The sequence below is a fragment of the Triturus cristatus genome, chromosome 2_2 (genome assembly GCF_964204655.1).
Source record: "Triturus cristatus chromosome 2_2, aTriCri1.1, whole genome shotgun sequence".
NCBI lineage: Eukaryota > Metazoa > Chordata > Amphibia > Caudata > Salamandridae > Triturus > Triturus cristatus.
Genome location: NC_140582.1, coordinates 514505081 through 514526366, shown reverse-complemented (window position 1 = coordinate 514526366; position 21286 = coordinate 514505081). Strand labels below are relative to the sequence as shown.

Sequence of the window (21286 nt, the reverse complement as noted above, 5' to 3'; positions counted from 1 at the left end):
GGCCATAAACAACAGATATTACATGCAGATATCTATCAGGTCAAAAAATGCTCCAAAGTGCGAACAGACTCGGACCCGTCTGTCTAACTAATGGTAATTCCGGGACAGCTGAATGAAGCCGGGGACAGCAAATAAAATAAACTCCAGCGACTAAATCGAAATAATAAAATAGCAAAGAACCACTACCGCCGGCCGCTACCGCCCCGAAAATAGTGCCGCCTGGGGCGGGCCGCCCCCACCGCCCCCCCCCTAGCTACGCCACCCATATGAGTTCTTCTATCTCGTCGCACGATGTTGGTTTGTGCGTCATTCCGTCTGCTACCGAGGGCTCCCTTGGCAAAGGCCGACAGTCTATTTTACATCTCAGGAGGTGATTGGGTCATAAAGCCCCTGGTGAGAGTCATAAAGCCCCTGGTGAGAGTGGAGGAGAAGGGTGTACATCAGGCTTTGGACTTTATAGTAGGACACAGAAATGGAAATGGAGCCTATAGGGTAAAAGGATAATGAATCTTAATGTAAATTAGTGGAAGACACTCAGTTTGTGAGTGAGGAGAGCTCCTCCATGCCGTTGCGGAAATCAGAATGGAAAGTAATACGACGTTTGTAATACAGATTAACCATTGTAGTGATGGCGTTTCTTTATATAATTATGTAAGTAGAATATGGTGGGTAGAATTAGCATAATGTTTCCATTCCATTTACTTTAGTGGTTGTTTAGATAGTGTGTGTTAGATTATGCTGTATGAGATTGCTCAATCAAGTACTCTGTAACTCATCGGTGGGCTGGAAGGTTACTACAACCATGCTCTGTGTCAGTACAACAATGGGACCTTCTTCAAAACACAAGGATTCTACTGGGTAGCTGGTCAAATACAGGCACCTCCAACCGCCCCAGCCCCCCTAATCCTGATGAGCCTTGGGGTTCTGGCCTTCAGTCCTGTCTGGGACTTGAAAGCTGCCCGAGTGTCCCTGAAAAGCCACTACTCTGCTGAAGTGTTGATTGTCCTCGACAGATAAACAAAGCCAACACGGATGTCGGTCATAATAAGTGTAATGGAGATAAATCCATAAAGGAAGATGGAAAATGGAGACAGCCGAGTGCCTAATTCAAAGACAGGAAGAGGGAATGGAAAAGAAAAAAAAAACCAACTCCTAGCCTGTCACAAGTTTGCCATGGCGACCATAAAGTGAGACTAAAAAAATCGTGCTAGTTAAAAGAAAAACCTGTGTAAAATGTGAGCATTTCCCTTCCCAAAACTAATTTATTTAATCTGCGTCCCCGTGTCAGACAAGAGCAGTCTTCAGAGTGGTGATTTAAGGGTTACAACCATGTGTCTTTTACTCCAAACATATTTATAGACCGGTAAAGACCAAATTGTGTTTATTACCTTTCTTCGAGAAGTTCCCGGCCTGCAAAATCCAAGCTCACTTCCTCAGATCTAAACATACATCACCAGTGCACGTGTTGCTGTTTATATACGCTGCGCAAAACAAACAATGGCGTCACTGTCTTACAATTCAGTTTGTTTCAAGGGATGGGAATTTTCTCGTTTTTTTTCATTAGAATATGGGCAACATATCACGAACTCCTTCAGGGGAAGAACACAGGGTAATTTTCCTTGAGAAAAGGGCAGCAGAGTTCCCCTTCAGCATGCGGTCATTAAATGAGCTGACTGGAAGCATGTGTTTATAGCATTACATGCCAAAGGCTAATGTTTCCAGAAAGGATTACTCACTAGGAAACTTTTTTCCTCTTCTTGTTTGAGAAATTTCATGTAAGGCAGGCTAAAATAGAGGAAGCAGTTGAGTGTGTTAGATACAATATTTAGATTGTCTCAGGAGTATCATGGGTGTTGTGTGGCACAGCTATGCAACTCTAGAACTTTGGGTTCTGTGTAAAAAAATGTAACAACAACTGCAATTTTACTAAAAGTGCAACAATAATAGAACGCCTCCAGTGAGACTTCAGGTGGGAAGGGGGTATTTTTTGTTTTAAAAATACTTACATTATCTAAAACAAACTGATGGACTTATGTTTTTGTTGTTGTTAAGTGAAGTTCGAGTTCTACTTTGTAAAATTAAGGCTGCAGTCTGTCTTCATTTTCTACTCACTACTTATGAAAAAGCAGATATTCGAGGGAGGTTGGGGTGGCAGGTAAAAGCAGGAGTGGTTATATCACAAGTGATTTAGACAGCACCGGATACACTTTGGATTTGCACACTCACGTTGCATATGTAGTCCGTTCGGCATATGAGCTAAAAGACACTGACTTTCGTAAAAAGAAAACATCAAGTTTAATGTTTCAGGCTTAGCTGAACAGAAAGGCACAGGCAGAGTGTACTCTGAGGTGAGACAGGCTGCACACAGCCCTTCAGTCAAGCCAGACTTATATAACCTTTCTGTCTAGCAGGATGCATTCCTTCACTCGTGTTCCCTTTATAGCACATCTGATGGAGAGGAAATACTTTAGCTCATAGCCTCGGTGTCTAATCCAACTATTTTTAATAGGCCAGCAGTTCCAAGGAGAGGACAACACACAGTTGTTGCGGTAAATCTGCATGTTGGATACTAGACCAATCAACAGAGACCGAAGCATTGGTGGAATGCTTTGGCTCAGGGCCCTTGGTACAGGGATCCCCATGTCCCAGGAGTCCAGCATACTGACATTACTAGCACTTCTACATCTATTTATTTTTTAACAATATATTTTATTGATTTTACATGGTATATGGTCGTGACCCGAGGGATACATTTTGAAGGATACGTGTAACACTGTAAATATCTGATCGTAATTTCTGGAAAACGTCTATATATAACAATAACAACATTGCGCAGTTCCTTTTAAATCCCAGCAAGTTATAATCGAACAATTGAATATGTGGTCTGGAGGTTTTCTACATTTATTTTTGGGTCGCACCGGGCTTTTTGGGCTTGAATAAATCGTTTTGAAACCAAGAGTCACAATCCGGGTTTACTTTGCAAATAATAAATAAATAAATCAATAAATAATCAATAAGCCTGGGCACAATGTTTTCATAGAAGCCCACCGCTAGCACTTCTGAATGCTGCGACTGCTGAATACAAAGGCTGCCTCGACCTTATTACTGCCTTATACCTTTTTCTTCCACCTCCCTACACTTCTACTCTCTTCATCCAGTCTTTCAGATTCTTTTTCATCCTTGTTCTTTCCATTTACAAATGTTTTTGTATTTTTCTCTTCTCCTTTTATGCCTTTCTCTCTCTAGATCTAGGGGCCAGATGTAGGGAGAATGGATTCTGTAAAATGAGTTGGAAATTGTGCAACAACTTTTACCAAATTCATTCTGTTTTTGCGAACCTATGTACTACTAGGTCGGTTCGCAAACAGCCTGATTCGCAGTGGGTCGCAATTCGACCTACCTCATGAATATTAATGAGGTAGGTCACAAATTGCGACCCACTCTGAATCGCAGCTAAAGAGATGGTGGACTACTGGGGTCAGCAGACACCTATGTCTGTGACTGGTTTTAAATAAACCATTTTTCCCCTTTTATATGGAACCGGTTTTCCTCAAACAAAAAAGGAATGTGTTTAAAAAATAAATGAAAAGTTTAAGTAAGATGGGATCACTGCCTACTCCTAAAAATGTTTTTATCAACATTCACAAAGGGGAAAGGGATCCACAGGTAACCCCTTTCTGTTTTCAAATGGGTTACCAACCACATTTCTGTAGCCTGTAAAATAATAATGCTTTGCAACCGGATCCACTGACAGTAAGATAAGTCTCCCAAAAATGAATGCCGACTCCAGAACTTGTAGAGATTAATAATTTAAAGAACTGGTAATAAAGGGTCTAAAAACAGCTAATGCGATCTCTATGGCCAAAGCTAAAAATTGAAAATTAAAATTAAACAAAACGTCCAAAGTCCATTACACGCATACAGAGATACATAAACAGGGGCAGGCACTCATGAAATCAGAACAGCTTTCGCTGTGAGGCCAATAAGCATATACTCATTAATTCAATAGGCGTGCTCCGGAGCTCTCTTTGTGGTTGTAATACTGCTAGCAACAAGGATGGGGAGGTGATTCTCCACATCCTTCCAGCACATCATGTCTACAGCTCTAGAGCGCCCTCTTACACTAACACCCAACCCCATCACCTAGCCAGTGCCCCGCATACGGGCATGGATTTCTTTGTGGTTGCAATACTGCTAGCAACAAGGATGGGGAGGTGATTCTCCACAAGGATGGGGAGGTGATTCTCCACATCCTTCAAGCACATCATGTCTACAGCTCCAGAGTGCCCTCTTACACCACCACCCAACCCTATCGCCTGGCCAGTGCCCCGCATACGGCGCATGGATTTCTTTGTGGTTGCAATACTGCTAGCAACAAGGATGGGGAGGTGATTCTCCACAAGGATGGGGAGGTGATTCTCCACATCCTTCAAGCACATCATGTCTACAGCTCCAGAGTGCCCTCTTACACCACCACCCAACCCTATCGCCTGGCCAGTGCCCCGCATACGGCGCATGGATTTCTTTGTGGTTGCAATACTGCTAGCAACAAGGATGGGGAGGTGATTCTCCACAAGGATGGGGAGGTGATTCTCCACATCCTTCAAGCACATCATGTCTACAGCTCCAGAGTGCCCTCTTACACCACCACCCAACCCTATCGCCTGGCCAGTGCCCCGCATACGGCGCATGGATTTCTGTTTTGGAACCTTTTGCCGTTCATGGGTGGGGCAGCCGGCAGCTAGAAAACAAATCAGTTAAATGGGCAGGGAAACTTCATATGTAATCAGGTTAAATCAGAAAATGTTCTTCCACCTTCAGTGAAGGATTCTCCTTTTGCCCTCGCCTACTGTAAATACAAGCCATTCCCTCCCCTGTTATAAGTGAGTAACTTGCACTCGTTTTTTTACAGCTTCTGGGACTACATGAAAATTCAACATTTTCATAATTACGAGTAAAAATACATTTGGAAAGTGGAAAAAACACCCTGGCGTTTAGAGTTGTACTCTTTTAGTACTGTGGTCATGGGTTATTCTGGAAACCCTGCAAAGTAGGGTGTCCCCTGCGAGATGGTACTGAAAACTTAAGCAGCACATTGGAACAATGCGGTCATACCCAGCCATGCCAGGGAGAGAGGAAATGTGTTGCAGCTGGGAAAACCATGTATTATGCCGTTTGCACCATCTTTTCTGACTTCTGCTGAAGTTCTGGAAAATCTTCCTATTTTTATTAAGCTATTTTACTTATTTGTGACCCCGCCTCCTCGCCCCTCCCTGCCTAACAGTAAATTAGATCACTCTTTGCTTCACACAGAATTGATTTGTTACAGAAGTTGGTCTTTGAAGTTAATTTCATTTTTTTTCTCTATAGCTGGTGTCGGTCCTTGCAGTGCGGATGTGCGATGTAAAATGAGTTCATTGCCAGCCCATGAGCTGCTCAGCTGGTTCCTGCAGGTTCCTCATGAACAAATATTAGTAAACTGGGTGTAATCTGATGTCTTGAGGATTTGGCTCCAAGTCAGTGCAGAAGCCTATGTGCTGAGCATCTAAAGTAGAAACAAAGGAAAACATTGGAGTCTGTGTGCGGCACCTTCGAGAACGACTGCTCCGAAAACAAAAGAAATGTTAGCTTATTTTTGCCGGTATGCGAAACTGCGCAAGATTCCATGGAAATTTCACAAAATTACATTTTTATAAGGAAATGTGATTCATCGGAATTTCAACTCACTTTTTAGGTCTCGCCTGACCCAGCGCATGCGCTGGTCTGGCGAGACTTATTGAGAGGGCTCCAAAAAGTGCTACCAGGCCAGCCTAGAGCTACAGTGCATGTGCGCGGGTGCCGCACTTTACCGCAATTACTTTCACTTTCGCGGCCGCTCGGACGCTTTGAGGTTTGATCGTGATTGCGATCGCGATCACTTTCACTTTAGCGGCCGCTTTGCATAGCCAATAGGTCTCGCTTTTGGGACCTTATAAGTATTTAATTATGCAACTGTTAGACCTATTGGCTATGCCAATGCTTGTTTCTTTATCTGAGCGTGCCCCTTCAAGTAAAGAAGTTTTGCGAGACACCAACAGGAAACTGGTTTGAGGAGAAAATGTCTATTTGCAAGACATTTTTTATGCGAGCCCATCTCCTGCTGGTATATCGCAAGACAATGTGGGATGGGCGCTTGTGTAAGAAAAATGACAAAATCGCTCAATGAAAAATTTCAAGAAATTACAGAAACGTTGCTTATCGTGAAATTTGAGAATTTTCACCAGCGTAATTAAGATTTCACCCAGGGCTAGTGGTCATGCTGATTTGCTTAATATAAGTCTAGTTCCATCATGAAGCGACAATGCTCAGGTGCAGGAAAGCAGCGACATGCACTGATAGGTGGCAACCCTAGTCATGAATTACCTATTACTCGGGTGGAGGAAATTAAGAAAGAGTTTTCAGTTAATTCTGACAAAGATACGGGTGAATGTGTTTGGTTACTTCCATTACCTGGATTGCAGTTGCCAGAACACATGTACTTGGTGGCCCCCATTAGTGATGAAGCTTTATATTAAAGAGATAGCTCTTTCATCGCCCTCTCATTCGTACAGGTTTGCAAGGTACAGAATCCGAGCTGTGCAAAACAGAAGGAACAACCAGAAGGTCACTCTATTCTGGAGTAATGCACAGCAGGACCCCGCTACCACTTACTGCTCTAGCAATCAATCAATCATTCAATCAGGTACTCACCCATGAGGGTCTCAAGGCGCTGGGGGAGGGCTCCGTTGGGTGCTGTGGTCATCTGAAGAGCCAGGTCTTGCAATGACCATGTGATCACACTTACCACTTACAGAGAAGGCATCTAAGGGGCATTCGCACATGAAAAGAAGCAGACATGGAGGACACACCTCAAGGAGGAGGAGATTAGAGGACAGCAAGACCTGGAAGAACAAGAGGACGTGGCCTGTCTATCGCAGGGAGAGAAGAAGGGAGGAGACTGTGACCCCTGAAAGCAAGGGGGATGGCAGTCCTCAACAAGAAACCAGGAAGACCAGAAAACCGAAATCCTGGAATGCCACAATCCAAGGGATGAATCGCATGGTGAAAGTTGTAGGTATCAAAATGAAAGATGGGAGTTTAAATCATTGGCCGTCAGGGATGTGGATTTAGCCCAAAATAAAAAACTTGGTGAAATATGTCCATGCAATACTGTTCAAAAGAGATAAAGCAGAATCACCTGAAATAGGCAATTACTTGGGCGCAACTACCAGACACAAACCCGGCAACATCTCAAATGGCACCCTTAGTTATACCCACAACAGTGCATATTCACAGAAAAGTTTCAAACTGCACAGTACTCAGATTTAAATACGTTTTAAGAGTACCCAACAAATACCAGTTGTTACCCTAACCAACAATGCGCCAAAACTGCAGACATCTACTCATTCTGATTCTGTATAGTTTTTGACATCGGTTCAAATTTTTGTGGATGCTTGTTACACTTGTGAGCATTTTGAAACAAGCACTGACAAAGCAAATGTGTTTGGCGTTGGCTACATCTTTTCGCTTTGCTAATGCCTGTTTTGTTTTGACATTGTTGCAAAACTTTATAAGTGGGGAAGCTGCTGGGTCTTTGTTAAACTAAAAAAAAACACAACTAAAAGTTACAATATTTCAATGGTCTTATGGTCTCACAAAGCACACGTGGCTTTATTTGTGCCGAACACTGACGGGAGCTAGGTTGCACATAGATGTGCTCCTTGTGAAAGTGCAGAATGTCTTCCCTTAGGTAAAGTTAGCTAATGGCTGAAGTGGGCTGACCCCTTGCCCTATGCTGTAGCAGGCATAAGAAAAATGCAAATGACGCAATAACAATGGATGAGAGCTGGCAGAAAGCCCATATAATATTACACATGTAATTTTGGTATAATCAAAAGTTATTGGCTAATGCCAGACGAAAAAATGGGTTCTAACAGAGAATTTTAAAGTTGTGTTGTCACTCAAGTTTGGTTTTAAAAAAATCATAAATTCTGAAAGTGGAGACAGATCAGCATGCAGCAGCAGAATAGCCAACTGTAGTGACATGCCTAATTTGTCATTTTTGGGCAAAGGATTTTCTCTCTACAGGCCTTTGGATAAGGCTTTTGACACTTCAGTTTATTTCAGAACGTACTCCTCCTGTTCAGCCAACAACATTATTGAAATCTTTTTTTTTGCACCGAAGTTTCATGATTTTAGAGGTACTCACTGATTAAGGCATCAGTGAGAGAATTCCTGAATTAGTTTTCCTTTCATCTAAATTGAGAGGCCATCCTCCCATACAAAACAAAAATATACTTCCAAAGGAAACATTAAAACATGTATGCACTAGACAGCAAGACATTTTGGACACTTGCCTTCCACGCTCCCACACGCCATCTCCGCTCCGCCAACCATGCTCTCGCCACCATCCGCCGCACCACCGCCGGAGGAAGATCCTTCTCACACCTTGCCGCCAAAACCTGGAACTCTCTACCACTCCAGCTACGCCAGACCCAGGACCTCCTAACTTTCAGGAAATGCCTCAAAACATGGCTCTTCGACCAGTAGCATCCCCTCTCCCCAGCGCCTTGAGACCCTAACGGGTGAGTAGTGCGATTTATAAGTATACTGATTGATTGATTGTCTGACACTGAAAATTGCAAGTAAACTAATGCCACAGAAGGTAAATTAAACACAAGCCTTTCAGCTATTAACTCATTAAAAATGCTTATTCCAGTTATTTAAAACCATTTTACATACACGCCATAATAAAATCACAATGAATTAAAGTCATTAGTCAGGCAAATAGATGTGCAAATAAAGATGAGTCTAATACTAAAAGTCCAATATTTGGCATTATCCTAAATAAAGTGCTCGGAGTCGGATTAGAAATGATTTCCGAAGAGTTCCTAAAATACGATCGCTGCTTTAAAGATAGGATAGCAGGATGAGAAGCAACTAAGCTCTGTTTAGGACAAGATTGGGTGGTTCATCAGGCAATCCCAAAGTCGTGTCAGGCGGCTGCGAGGCAAGTGCTTCCATAGCTTCACTAGCAGCCGGTCAACATGATTAATGTACCTAATAGATCTGGCCACTGCTTGAAGGTGGTGACCCTGCAGACAAAAAATAATTGCATGACAGCAGGTATGAACGCCGAACTGGTTAAATGGGTTTCCTAGCCAAATTCTGCGCTCGTTAAGCAAACGGTAGCAAACACTCAGCAGGCCAAGTTTTTTTTTTTACAGAGCCAATTGTACTGCGTAGAAGGTTTTTCCACCCAATTCTGCTTCCAATTCTAAGAGGGTAAAAACCTGTGCCGAGATGCATGAATCTGATTTTAGAATATGCTTTTAATGTGTCTGATAAATATTTCTGTGGACGAGGTGCTTTGAAAGAATGTATTACTTGCCATGCATAGCTTCTTTTACAGAATTTTCTTTTAGCAACTATTTTCAAACAAAAACACATTTATGTGTCTGGAACACAATTCCATAACCACAGTTTGAGTCATTCCTAAAAGACCGCATATAGATAAATCAGCTCACACCATGGGGCACCATTGAGGAGGCGAGCCAACTGACCCTAAATATGCCAAATGCTGGGGTTTTCTTATACCAACTTCTCTTCTAGACTGCAGTTGGCTTAATAGAAGTGAACCAAGACAACTTACAACATTTTCTAGGCTGTTAAAAGCTGCAAGTGAACTGGACCAAGTCATAGGTCTCCCCCCTCCGCCGAGATGAGTTGGCACAAGAACTCCATCTAAGCGGCACCCAGCTTACCTGGACGGAGGAATGGTTTGCTTTCTCAGAATTTAGCTATACCATTCACAGAACAACTTATTCGAGGGGAACCTGAAGTGGGTGCTCACAGCCTCAAATACCAGACCAAGTTTTGGAAGGGGCTTCCCTGACCATCACGGGTAAAACTGCCCTCTTAAAAATGGTAATTTTCCCACACCTATTATACTACTTTGTCAATGTACCGGTCAGCGCACACAGTCAACTCTTACAAGAGCTGGACTCCATGCTAGGGGAGCTAATCTGGGATGAAAAGCTGCGTCGAATAGCTCTTGGCAAACTACAACAACATTGGGACTAGGCAGGTTAGGAGCTCCCTCCCTCCTTTGAATTGTACTACCTTGTGGCCCACTTCCAGTGGGTACCTCACTGATTGGCAGGCAGTAACTTATACGAAAGCAGCATTGGAGATGGGCGTTTGCTGTTAGGAACCCTCTACCAGCTCCTGCTGATCACAAATTAAATTACACCGCTTGTGGTCGTTACACGTCCAGGCACCTTGCAAATGTCTTCCCTGGATTTTCCAGCTGACGCGCCATATCCAACCGTATGTTCGAGGTTTATAGAGATTCCCCAGGTCCTTCGCCAGTGAGGACTTAACCGCTTGACATGACAAATCTATTAATACAATAGGAAATCACTTGCTAACATTTGACCAGCTACGACAGGACTACGATATCCCTCTTGGTCAATTCCTTATCCCTGGCCAGCTACTGGCAACGTGCCACCTCTTGTGGCACACGGTTAATGAGGAACCCCCCCAACCCCCTCCCATGCTGGGATACACACACTCTATAGCATGGGCTCCGGGCGACACTTAATTACATGGCTCATCAAGGCCCTTCTGGAACACATAATGGTTTCCCTAACACCCCTCCAGCAGGTTTTGGAGGATAATATTGGTTGCCCACTCAACGATTTAGAATGGAAAATAGCGCTACAATCTCCACAGGGTATCTTCCGCAATGCAAGATTCAAAAGCATACACTATATGGAGTTACAAAGGGCCTACCTAACACTGTCCAAGCTAAATCGCATAATCACAACAGGCAACCTCACATGCCCTAGATGCCCATCACCTGAGTTCCAAGCCCCATAGATATGATCTACACTTTCAACAAACTCATTCCAAGCCCTGACAACGATTCACTTCAATGTTATTGGCCCAGATCCGACACCCTCCCCATGTTACAGAGTGGTCTGTAACTCAAGGAATACTACGTTGTACCTGATCTTTAACAGTTGTAATACATGTGAAAATGTACCCAAGATAAGTTGTGATAAAACCGCAATAAAAACAGTCTAGAACTTGAACACAAGCGGACATCGAATCTGTGCTTTGGCACCTCACATTTGGGTATGAAGCACTGTACAAATATTTCTACAACAAAATACAATACAGTAACTGTGGCACCTACACTTATTAACCATAATACTTTCAATAAATACAGACAATAATGATGTGCTGTATTTATACACTGCCAATCACTAATGGCAGGTTGTATATTAGAGGGAATCAATCAATCAATCAGGGGTTTGTAGAGTGCGCTACTCATCCGTGAGGGTCTCAAGGCGCTGGAGGAGGAATTTGCAGCTCCGGGTCAGTAGAAGAGCCAGGTCTTGAGGCTCCTCTTGAAGGTGTGCAGAGTGGGGGAGCGTCTGATGTTGACTGGGAGCTCGTTCCAGGTCTTTGCTGCGACGTAGGAGAAGGCTCTTCTGCCTCCTCTAGTTCTGCGGATGCGTGGGGTCTCTGCCAGGGCAAGGTCGGCGGAGCGGAGGTTCCTTTTGGGTACGTGGAAGGAGACTCTTTCCTTGAGGTATTTGAGTCCGATGTTGTGGCGGGATTTGTAGGCGTGGGTGAGTAGCTTGAAGGTCACTCTCTTCTCGATGGGGAGCCAGTGGAGGTCACTTAGGTGCTGGGTCATGTGCTCGTCTCGTGAGGTTCCGAGGACGAGTCTAGCTGCGGCATTCTGTATGATTTGGAGCTTGTGTAGCAGGGTTTTGTTGATTCCGGCATAGAGGGCGTTGTCGTAGTCCAACCTGCTGGTTATGAGTGCGTGGGTGACTGTCTTTCTGCATTCGGGGGGGATCCACTTGAAAGTCTTGCGGAGTATGCGGAAGGAGTTGAAACAAGTGGAGGCGACGGCGTTGATCTGGTGAGTCAAGGTGAGGGAGGAGTCTAGGATGATGCCGAGGCTCCGGGCGTGGTCCGTCGGGGTGGCTGGGTGTGCGAGGGAAGGGGCCACCAGGAGCCATCTCAAGTAGTGGGGGAGGGTCCGAGGATGAGGACCTCTGTCTTCTCCGAGTTGAGCTTAAGGCAGCTGTTGCTCATCCAGGCCGCAACGTCTTTCATTCCTTCTTGGAAGCTGAGTCTGGTGTCTTCGGGGTTCTTCGTGAGAGAGAGGATGAGCTGGGTGTCATCGGCGTTGGATACTATGCTGAGTCCATGCTGTCTGACGATGGCAGCAAGGGGGGCCATGTAGATGTTAAAGAGCATGGGGCTGAGCGAGGATCTTTGGGGTACTCCGCAGTTGATCTCCATGGGTTCGGTCGGAGAGGAAGGGAGGGAGTCAGATCCTTTGGGTTCTGCCGGAGAGAAAAGAGCAGATCCACTTGAGGGCGTTGCCCTGTATACCGGTGTCGTGGAGTCTGGCTGCAAGGGTCCAGTCGGAGACTGTGTCGAAGGCTGTGGAGAGGTCTAGTAGGATGAGGGCCGCAGTGTGGCCCTGGTCGAGTAGCATGTGGATGTCATCGGTGGTGGCAGAGAGGGCTGTCTCGGTGCTGTGGTTGCGGCAACATCCTGACTGGGAGGGGTCGAGGATGGCGCTCTCTTCGATGAAGGTGGTCAGTTGGGTATTGGTGAATCTCTTGGTGACTTTAGCTGCGAAGGGACTGACACTGTAATTGGATTAAATAGTCCATATTAGTCATTGCTGTCTTGCATCCATTTTCATGTAGATCAATGGCATTTTTACTGATTGGTATCTCACATTTGAAGGCTTTTGGTGTGTGGTTGGTCTGTACTTCGAGACCATCTGCAGTTGATCGCTCTTATAATGTAGTGACTAAACTGAAGATGGAAGTTTCTTTCTACCTTCCTGGCCACAAGCGTTATGTACTTCTCCCTCCCACCACCTTTCCCAAATTGCTTTTTTCTCATTGGGTGCGGCTTCTCCCACACAGGTTTACACAAAGCCATCCTGACAATTATCACAAAATATAAATCACAATTGGCAGTTTCAGAACAGAAGCCAAGAATGCTATGGGCATGAACCTGGCTTTCGTCTCAGGTGGTTTGGGGAAAAGGAGATCTAACTGGAGGTCAGTGCTAGGTGCTTTCACTAGTGGTCAATGATGACGCAGCCGCTAGTGGTCACTGACATTTTTTTATGCTATTGATCACTACATGGAGCTTGTATCCGTGGGCAGGAGCAGGCTATGTGGGCAGTGATGCTGGCTTTTGGATGTCCTACTCAACTGCAGTCCCTTTTGAGAAGACCACATTTATACCACATATTCTCACAACTGCCCAAAGGATATTTATTCTTGACTTGTACTCCTTCTGTCAGCACCCTTGACGAATATCACCTCGTTTAGCCCCAGAACAGAGTCTGGAGATTGTGAGACATTGGTTAAATGCCAATGCTAGAATTACGTTCAGGAGGAGTACTTCGATTTAAATTATGTTAAAATACCAGTAGTGTTTTAAAAATCAAATTCTCAAGTCATGCATCAAGGGCTCCAACGAAAGGAAAGCAAATGGACCACCATCCCCTGGTGGTCAAGAACTGTCATAAATGGGCTGCTGTGGCCCCTCTCTCCTTGGCTATGGCGCTACTGAACTTCCTGTGGTATTGATAGTTACGAGTGACAAAGCGGTCATCTCTCAGATGCAGAAGCATTCCAACCCATCATCCCAGGTTGACTGGAGTTAAAAATATTTGTCTATTATTGAGGAATAATCATAGCAGAAGAAATCTCTGATTAGGTCTGGCTTGATAACTCAGCTATCTCCAGACCATATGTGGTCAACTGAAACAGAGCTTTCAGAAGGATTTCTCAGAGAGAGGCTTTGCCCACATGTTGATTAGCCAAGTACAACATTTGATTGGACAGCAGTTGTGTGCTTCCTCCAAAAGAGTTCTTGTATTGCATTTCTTCTGGCTACTAAAGGGCTTTCACCTCACTTAAAGTGGATGCCTCGTTAAACGTAATAAACGAAACCGCGTGTAAGGGGAAACACTGCACAATACTGTCATTGTATCACTGAGGTGGTTCTCTCTTCGCCATGCTGTCTGAACTAGCAGCATTGTGGCTGGTAGAACACAGGATTATTTTCTCCCTGGAGAACCAGCTCATAAAAATTTCTCATCAGAAGAGTTCTGATGGAATTTCAGCGCGCGCTCTCTGGAGCTAGCAATAGCATCGTGTTTTACCCATCAGGGTAATCCCGTTGGTACACGAGTGTGACTTCCTTCCGGCTATCGCTCCCTCCCTTGCGCCGTCGCCTATCCATCTCCTCAAACCCTCGGAAACTGTGTCGGAGTCATTCGCACGAGGCGGAGGAGTGAAAACTAACTGAATTCGTCTTACTATTCTCCCCATCTGCCCGCTTTTTAGGTCTCGGGACCATCCGGTCGGCAGACCGGAAGTCCGGAGATTTAATGTCATTGAGAAGAGGGGCTTGCACCCGCCCCTCTTCGCTCCTGTTCTCCATTGGCTGGCCTCTTAAATGCTGGCCAGCCACTGGAGAAGAGGTCCAGTCACTCCGTTGAAGCCCCGTCTTTTTCGGATCGGGGGGCGTGTTTTTTGCGAGAAGTCTCAGGGAGGAGACAACAGCAAAACACGCCCCCAGATCCGAAAATGAGGCTCCCTTTCTCCGAGGCATTTTCGCTGTGCCTCGGAGAAAGGCGGTGGTGTGCTTGCCTCTGCCGCTTTCATCACATTGTTTGCAAAGTAATGTCATTGTTTCTTTGCTATGCAGACCCCCCCCCCCCCAGCCTAGAAAGGGGGGGGGCTGTTCTTGTGAGCCCCGTTTTGCTACACTTCTCCGCCAGCCCCCAGATTCGGAGTATCACCGGAACCTGAGGAAAAGGGCGGGTTGGCAAGAGTTGAGCACTGGAAAAGGCTTCCCAAAACTGCTGATGCCGACGCGGGGGCGCTTTGGTGCCAAGAGGGTAATTGTTTTACTGCATTTTCCTGCGTATCCCACGGCGAAGGGCTGCCGTGCAGGAGGGGCGGGTCTCAACGTGTCCCTCGGCGAACTTTTCAACCTGTGAAGTTAAAATCTACAGCCCCTTTGGAGGAAGCGTCCCTGACTATCTTTCCTTGTTGTTGCCACAGCGCCTGTATTTCCCTCTCCTGCGTTCAGTAGATAAGCACTTTGAATGATTTCAGTGGGGAACGAACAGAGTAACGCCACAGACTGCAGGTCTTCGGGTGCAGCATGTTCTTGCGCTAGTCTGGTGTTACAGCAGCGCAATATTACTTCCATTCAGGATATTGCTTCATCTCTAGGGGATCGTGTCGTAAGAGGGGGAGGAGGGGGGCAGAGTTTCCTACCTTTACGCTTGAGATACTCCCCTGCAACTGCTTCTTCTGGTTAGAGAGGTTATGATTGGGTTAAGGAAGGGGGCAGGACAGCCCCTTCCGGCCACGGGTCCTCTCTGCAGCCCAGCTCTCATGTCTTCTCTTCACGCGTCCTCGCCTACTTGCGAATTTTGTTTTGACTTAAACCTTCATTCTTCACACGAGGGCAGAGGGAGGGGGGAAGACTGATGGAGGCGAGCTAGAAGTGAGAGTGCAGGGAGGTGGAAGGTTACAGGGCAGAGGTGCGCGAAGAACGAGAACCGCCAAGAGGGAGACTGCCGGAGGAAGGAGCTATGGACTAGGAGGTAGGGTGAGAGTGAAAGGGAGTAGGGGAGGTGGAAGTCTGCCCGGGGCTGAGAGGGAAACTAAGGTGGAAGGAAGAGGCGACCTCACAGGGGACGGGTGGGTGCAGGCTGCACGAAGGACGGGGTTGACCTGAGAGGAAGATGGAGAGAGGTGACAGACTAGAGCAGGGGGGCTGCAGGAAGGAGAGACCGGGAGGAGAGCTGGGAAGAGACCACAGTGGGGAACGGAGGGAGGTGGCAAGCTCCAGGGGAGGCACGGGCTGCTGTTTGTGTGCAAGGATAGTTTCAGAACAGGGGCGTAGCTTCCAACAGAGCAGCAGGCGTAGTGGCACCAAGCCCCAGGTATGTTAGCGGCCCACCTCACCCCAGTTACTAGCTGCGTTTTTACTACCAAAACGGGGCGTGGAGTCCAATCTGATTGCTTGCATTAGGGACCAAGGCACCCGTGCTACGTCACGGATGTAGACTTCACGAGGAAGTGAGAGACAGTGGAGAGAGTGGAGAGAGACTGTATAACAGGGGGAGGGGTGTACTGCAGGGGTACATTATTCTACTGAGTGTGGGTGGCATTTTACCGTTCGCGAGAAAGTGTCACTCATAATCGCTGAATGTCACTCATAATTACAATGAAATGAAAAGGTCACACATAAGCAATTTGAAACCTTGGCAGCTATGGTACAAGTGAACACGGGGTGGAGAGATGCCAGAATAGAGGGCCAACCCAAGGGGAGGAGACCTCTGAGGGGGACTTCAAAGGGCAGCGGCACAAGGGAGGGGCGTGGGGAACCGCGTGAGAATAGAGAGGGAGCCCTCAGGTAAAGAAAGAAGAAAGGCAGGAGAGGAGTAAACTGGAGACAGCAGGGTAAAGAACAAGACAGGAAGGGGGCTGCAGATGAAGGAGGAGGCGAGGAGGAGGAGTGCATAACAGAAAGAAGATGAGAGCCTGTAGGGGAGAAGATCAGAGAGGGAGAGGAGCGGGCGCTGGGGCTATGGTACCTCAAGTGAGTTGAGACTGGCATGGAGGAGGAGTGTTGGAGGTAACAGGAGGAGCAGGGGGACTTCCGGGACGGCGCAGGTGAGGGTATACTCCAGTGTAGGGTGACCACCTGGCAAGAAGGCAAATCTGGACAGTTTATGAGGAGGGGAAGGGGTGAGACGAGGGGTCTTCCTCCTTATTTGCAAGTACATAAACAAGCATTTACAATGCAACGGTCTCGGCATTGTTAAAGTTAGAGCTATTGGCATTGCTCATGACAATGCCGTTTCTTTAAATGTTTTAAAAACATAAACAAAAATAATGTCATGAGCAATGCCAATAGCTCTAACTTTACCAATGCCGAGACCATTGCATTGTAAATGCTTGTTTTTATTTCCAACTACGCTTTTTAGGGACTCGGCCTCGGGGTAATGGTACTGAAATAGGGATTTTCTTTGAGGCAGTCAGCTGTTTACATTTCTCTGGCACGTCCTCTCGTAATTACAAAAATGCACGCAAAAATGTAGCAAGTCACCGTAAAAGCTCCATACTGCAGTGGTTTAAAATGTACGCTTTATGGCCAATCAGAACCTAAAGAAGGGTAGACATTTCACAATGCTAACTATACACATACATTTTATCACCTCTGCTACTTGCATCAGAGAGCGCCAAACACTGCCCGCCCCAACCCCCTTCCCTAATTCCTTTCTCACGCTCTGGCCCCACAGCCCCAGAAGCGCGCGTGCTCGAATGGCGAAGGGCAGTAAAGAGAGCGTGAAATGTACATGCATTCCAATGCAATCTGAATTGGATAATTCTGTATAGCAGTACAGAGCGTCTGCTTTTATTGCTTTTACCAACTAATAAATTCTGCAGTCTAAGAAACAATTTCAAGAAGTAGCTGAGGCATGCATGGATGACCCGAAAGGAACGTAAACAACCTGCACTGATTACACTATACAGCAGAATACAGCCATGCAGACACAGGTAAAAGATATTTTTTTCTTTTTAAGATTAATTTTCCATTGTCATGTCATTTCGCAGTTCCTTGATGTGAGACTTCCATGGGCTGCACTCAGTAGACACCCTGACAACTAGTGGTGGGTGGAAAATTAGGCTTCCCTGGTGGAGTTCACCGAGTTTTGCCCACTCCATGCTATGCAAGTATCGCAGAGTTCTGGCAAAACTCCACCATACGCCATGTGGTGGCGCTTTTTTTCGTGCACGGCTCACCAACATTAAGTTGGCGAGCAAGGATTTGTATCACTAGCACAATTTTCAGGCACTAGGACGCCTCCTGGCGACATTTCTTCAACCATTCGCATTTGGAAAATTGTTGCTTGAGTGATAAATCTACTCGAGTGGCAGAAAGAAGCAGCGTACTCGGACGCGCCGTGTGGTGTCATTTGTGCTGTGTTTGTATCACGGAACAAGCTTCCGGCACTAAAAAAAAAAAAAAAAAAAGAGCGCAGCGTCCTGAATTCCACCTGCGAAACTCCACAGAATCTCATGGAGTTTTTGTGTAACTGCGAAATTCCGCTGGCTGAAATTCCACGAGCTCCACCCACCTGTACTGACAACACTGCACTAAGGGAAGATGGAGCCCTAAGTGGGCTGGGGGTCATGACCCCTGAGCACAACTGTCTGGATTGGAAATGTACGCATGGCATAACTGCACGCTGGAAACTAAACAGATAGGTGTCCCTTTGGAGAGGTGTGTTTTGTGAATAAAGGGCGGGTTGGATGTATTGTGCCCGCAGGGAGAGTTGTGTGTATTGTGGGTGCATGGAGAATGTTGTGTACAGTGAGTGTATGGAGAGCGGGGTATATTTTGAATGCAGCAACAGTGCTGTGTATTGTGAGCTCAGGGTGAGGGCAATGTGAGCACAGCAATGTGTTTTTTGAGTGGAGGATGAACTTGTAATGCGAGTGCAGGTAAGTGGGTTGTAATGTGAAGGCAGGACGAGCAGTGTTTATAGTGAGTGCAGAGAGAGCATTGTGTTTGTGAGTACAGAGAGAGTGGTGTGTATGGGGGTGCAGGAAGAGCTGTATGTATTGCAAGTGCAGGTAGAGTGGTGAGTATTTTGGACGCATGGGGAGCAGTGAGTACTGGGTTAGTAGTGTGCATTATTAGTGCAGGGTGAGTGGTGTGAGTGCAAGTAGACCAATGTGTATTGCGAGTGCAGCATGAGTGGTGTGTATTGCGAGTGAAGGGTAAGCGGGTTGTATTGTGACTGCAGGGTGAGAAGTGTTTACTTTGAGTACTGAGAGACCAGTGTGTCTTTTGCGCGCAGGAGAGCGGTGTCCCTGTATGTATGAGGGCAGAAGGAGGGGTGTGTGGTTGAGGATAGTGTTAGTGGTGTATGGTTGTGTGCAACGTGAGCGTAGTGCCTGTGTTAAAGTAGGGTGAATGGTGTGCTTGTGTGAAAACATTATAGTCACACCTACTTGTGCTGCTAGTGCTAATTTTGAACTGGGTGATGAGCTGTGATGCTTTTTCATTAAAAAGGAGCTCTAGATTGATTTCATGGTTGACTTGGCAAGGAATAAGTCATTGTGTGGTATGCATCCCTCTTTCTTCCAGACAAGGCTGCGGGGCTTAGGTGTCCTGGCCTGACCGCCGTTGAGTGAGCGCCATGGGGATCAACCATCTTTCTCGGTACTCGAGATGGGACCAATGATGGAGCTGTGCGGCCACAAGTTTATCTCCCTTTATCTGTGCATTGATGCACTAAGCAGAACAGGCAATGTTCAATAATCTCTAAATGATGCTTTGCTTTTGCAGTTCTGCTTGCCAACAAGGCATCGTAACGCTGTAAAGTACCTGAAAATGTAGCATGTCGATGCATTACAATTTTAAACACTTGAGACAAAAAAGAAAGCCATGATTCTCCTCAGCCAAGCTCGGGTATCATCATTCCAGTCTTTACAGCAGTCGGGTCCTGCAGATGTAAAGTGCTCTGCATCTTCTCCTTTGTGGAAGCATAAACACATAACCACGAACCTCGGCCCAACAGAGGCTACGGCAGCAGGGCGAGTCCGCATCGGTGGGCTGTTAGCAAAAATGCAGGACACTACTGGATTCCATGGTGCTGCTCCTCAACTCAGCATGCGCACTAGGAGATGTCCCGCTGTGCAATGCCTGCCCCGCCCCAGCAGAGCCATTCTAGGCTGCCAGAAAAAAACCAATGGGAAGCCAGACAAGGCGAGGGCCAGGAAGGCCAGCCTGCCTTCACCAATCATCATGGAACGATTAGTGAGCCAGACAGCAGGGGAAGGATAGCGATGCAAAAAGTGTCTCATTAATGCCTGGCTTGAGCCGGTCACAAGCCTGGAGGGAGAGGAAGCCGGTCTTGGCCAAAGCAATTTTCAAAGGATGGACCTGCCACCCCCCATCTGTGGGAGGAGTCAAAAGAGTACCCGTCCCATAGATTAAGTGGTAGTGGGACCTACAGGCACAAATTAACCACTGTTGTGTGCCTTCAATGGCAGCAGTAAACCTAAGAGAAGAAATCAGGAAGGCTCATACAAGCTGAAGGACAACTAAAGGGAAACACGTTTTTACACCATTTACATGTAAAAGTAAAAAACAAAAGTGGATTTGAAGTACGTGATCTCTTGATGCACCTCAAGCGCATGTTTGCTCACAGCAAAAGAGGCCAATCAGGGGTTAACATTTGCTTCACAGCAAAACTGCAAACCACCCACATTTCTCTGGAAAAATGTAACCCGAGATGAATAAAAAAAACATAACTGATCTGTTGCAAAAAACAAATAATTTGCAAAACACAAATAGACCTAAAAAACAAATACATGGTTTCAAAAAGAACCCTGAATAAAAACAATCCTAAAATGAGTCCATTAGAAAAAAATATAACCTGGAGCAACACCGGACATAATTCGCCACACAGAGGATCGGCCTATTTCATCCGGATTTTGAAAAGTTTAAAAAAAGCAGTCACCCTACTCTACATCCAACCATATTAATTACAATGATATAAAGCATCCTACAGAGTGGACTAGCCCCAATGACCCTCGCAACAGCTAACCTTTTAACAGTGTAGCATTAACAAACCCTTTCACTGGTAACTCCTCAACGTTTTCTTTACTTTTCCCTAAACACCAATGTCGGATTTCTTGATGGATTCGATAGTGGCTTTAACTCTTTAATATTGCCATGTACAAAATGAGAGCACAGCAGAAAAAGTAACCTGCCTTCTGTTAGAAAAACTTTGAGCAAATTTCACAGCCTGTTATCTCTAAAAATAAAGACAGACTGAGGTCAGAATTCACACAAAGGACGAATAAAGCAAATAGTCAACTCCCAGCACAACCGTTTGATTGCTTCCCTTTATCTTGCTAAAAAGGCAAAACTGATAACATTCTGACTTGCTCAGTCTTATCGTTATGTAAAGAAGCCCATACACAGCAAAATAGGGGGGGGGGGGGGGGGGGGGAGGACGACATACAAGAGTTTCAGCACAACATGTAAACATTACTGCTCTAGTGAAATTAGATATTAATTCTATTGCACAAATGTTCATTTTCCTGAATACAGGACGGGGTGGGGGGGTGGGGGGGTGGGGGGGGGGCAGAGTGATGTAATGGGATTTGGG

General features: G+C 45.9%; 1 protein-coding gene across 2 annotated transcripts in view; it reads right to left on the bottom strand.

Annotated features, from left to right (window-relative positions):
* ARHGAP10 (Rho GTPase activating protein 10) overlaps positions 1-21286 on the bottom strand; it is a 1033471-nt gene that overhangs the window by 882732 nt on the left and 129453 nt on the right. Inside the window, exon 1 of one of the 2 annotated variants that reach the window (XM_085641637.1) lies at positions 15363-15423. The exons of the other annotated variant lie outside the window; for it this stretch is intronic. The gene's annotated coding sequence lies outside the window, so the exon portion shown is untranslated. Of the gene's footprint in view, positions 1-15362; positions 15424-21286 lie in introns of those variants that run through there. 2 annotated transcript variants of the gene reach the window in all.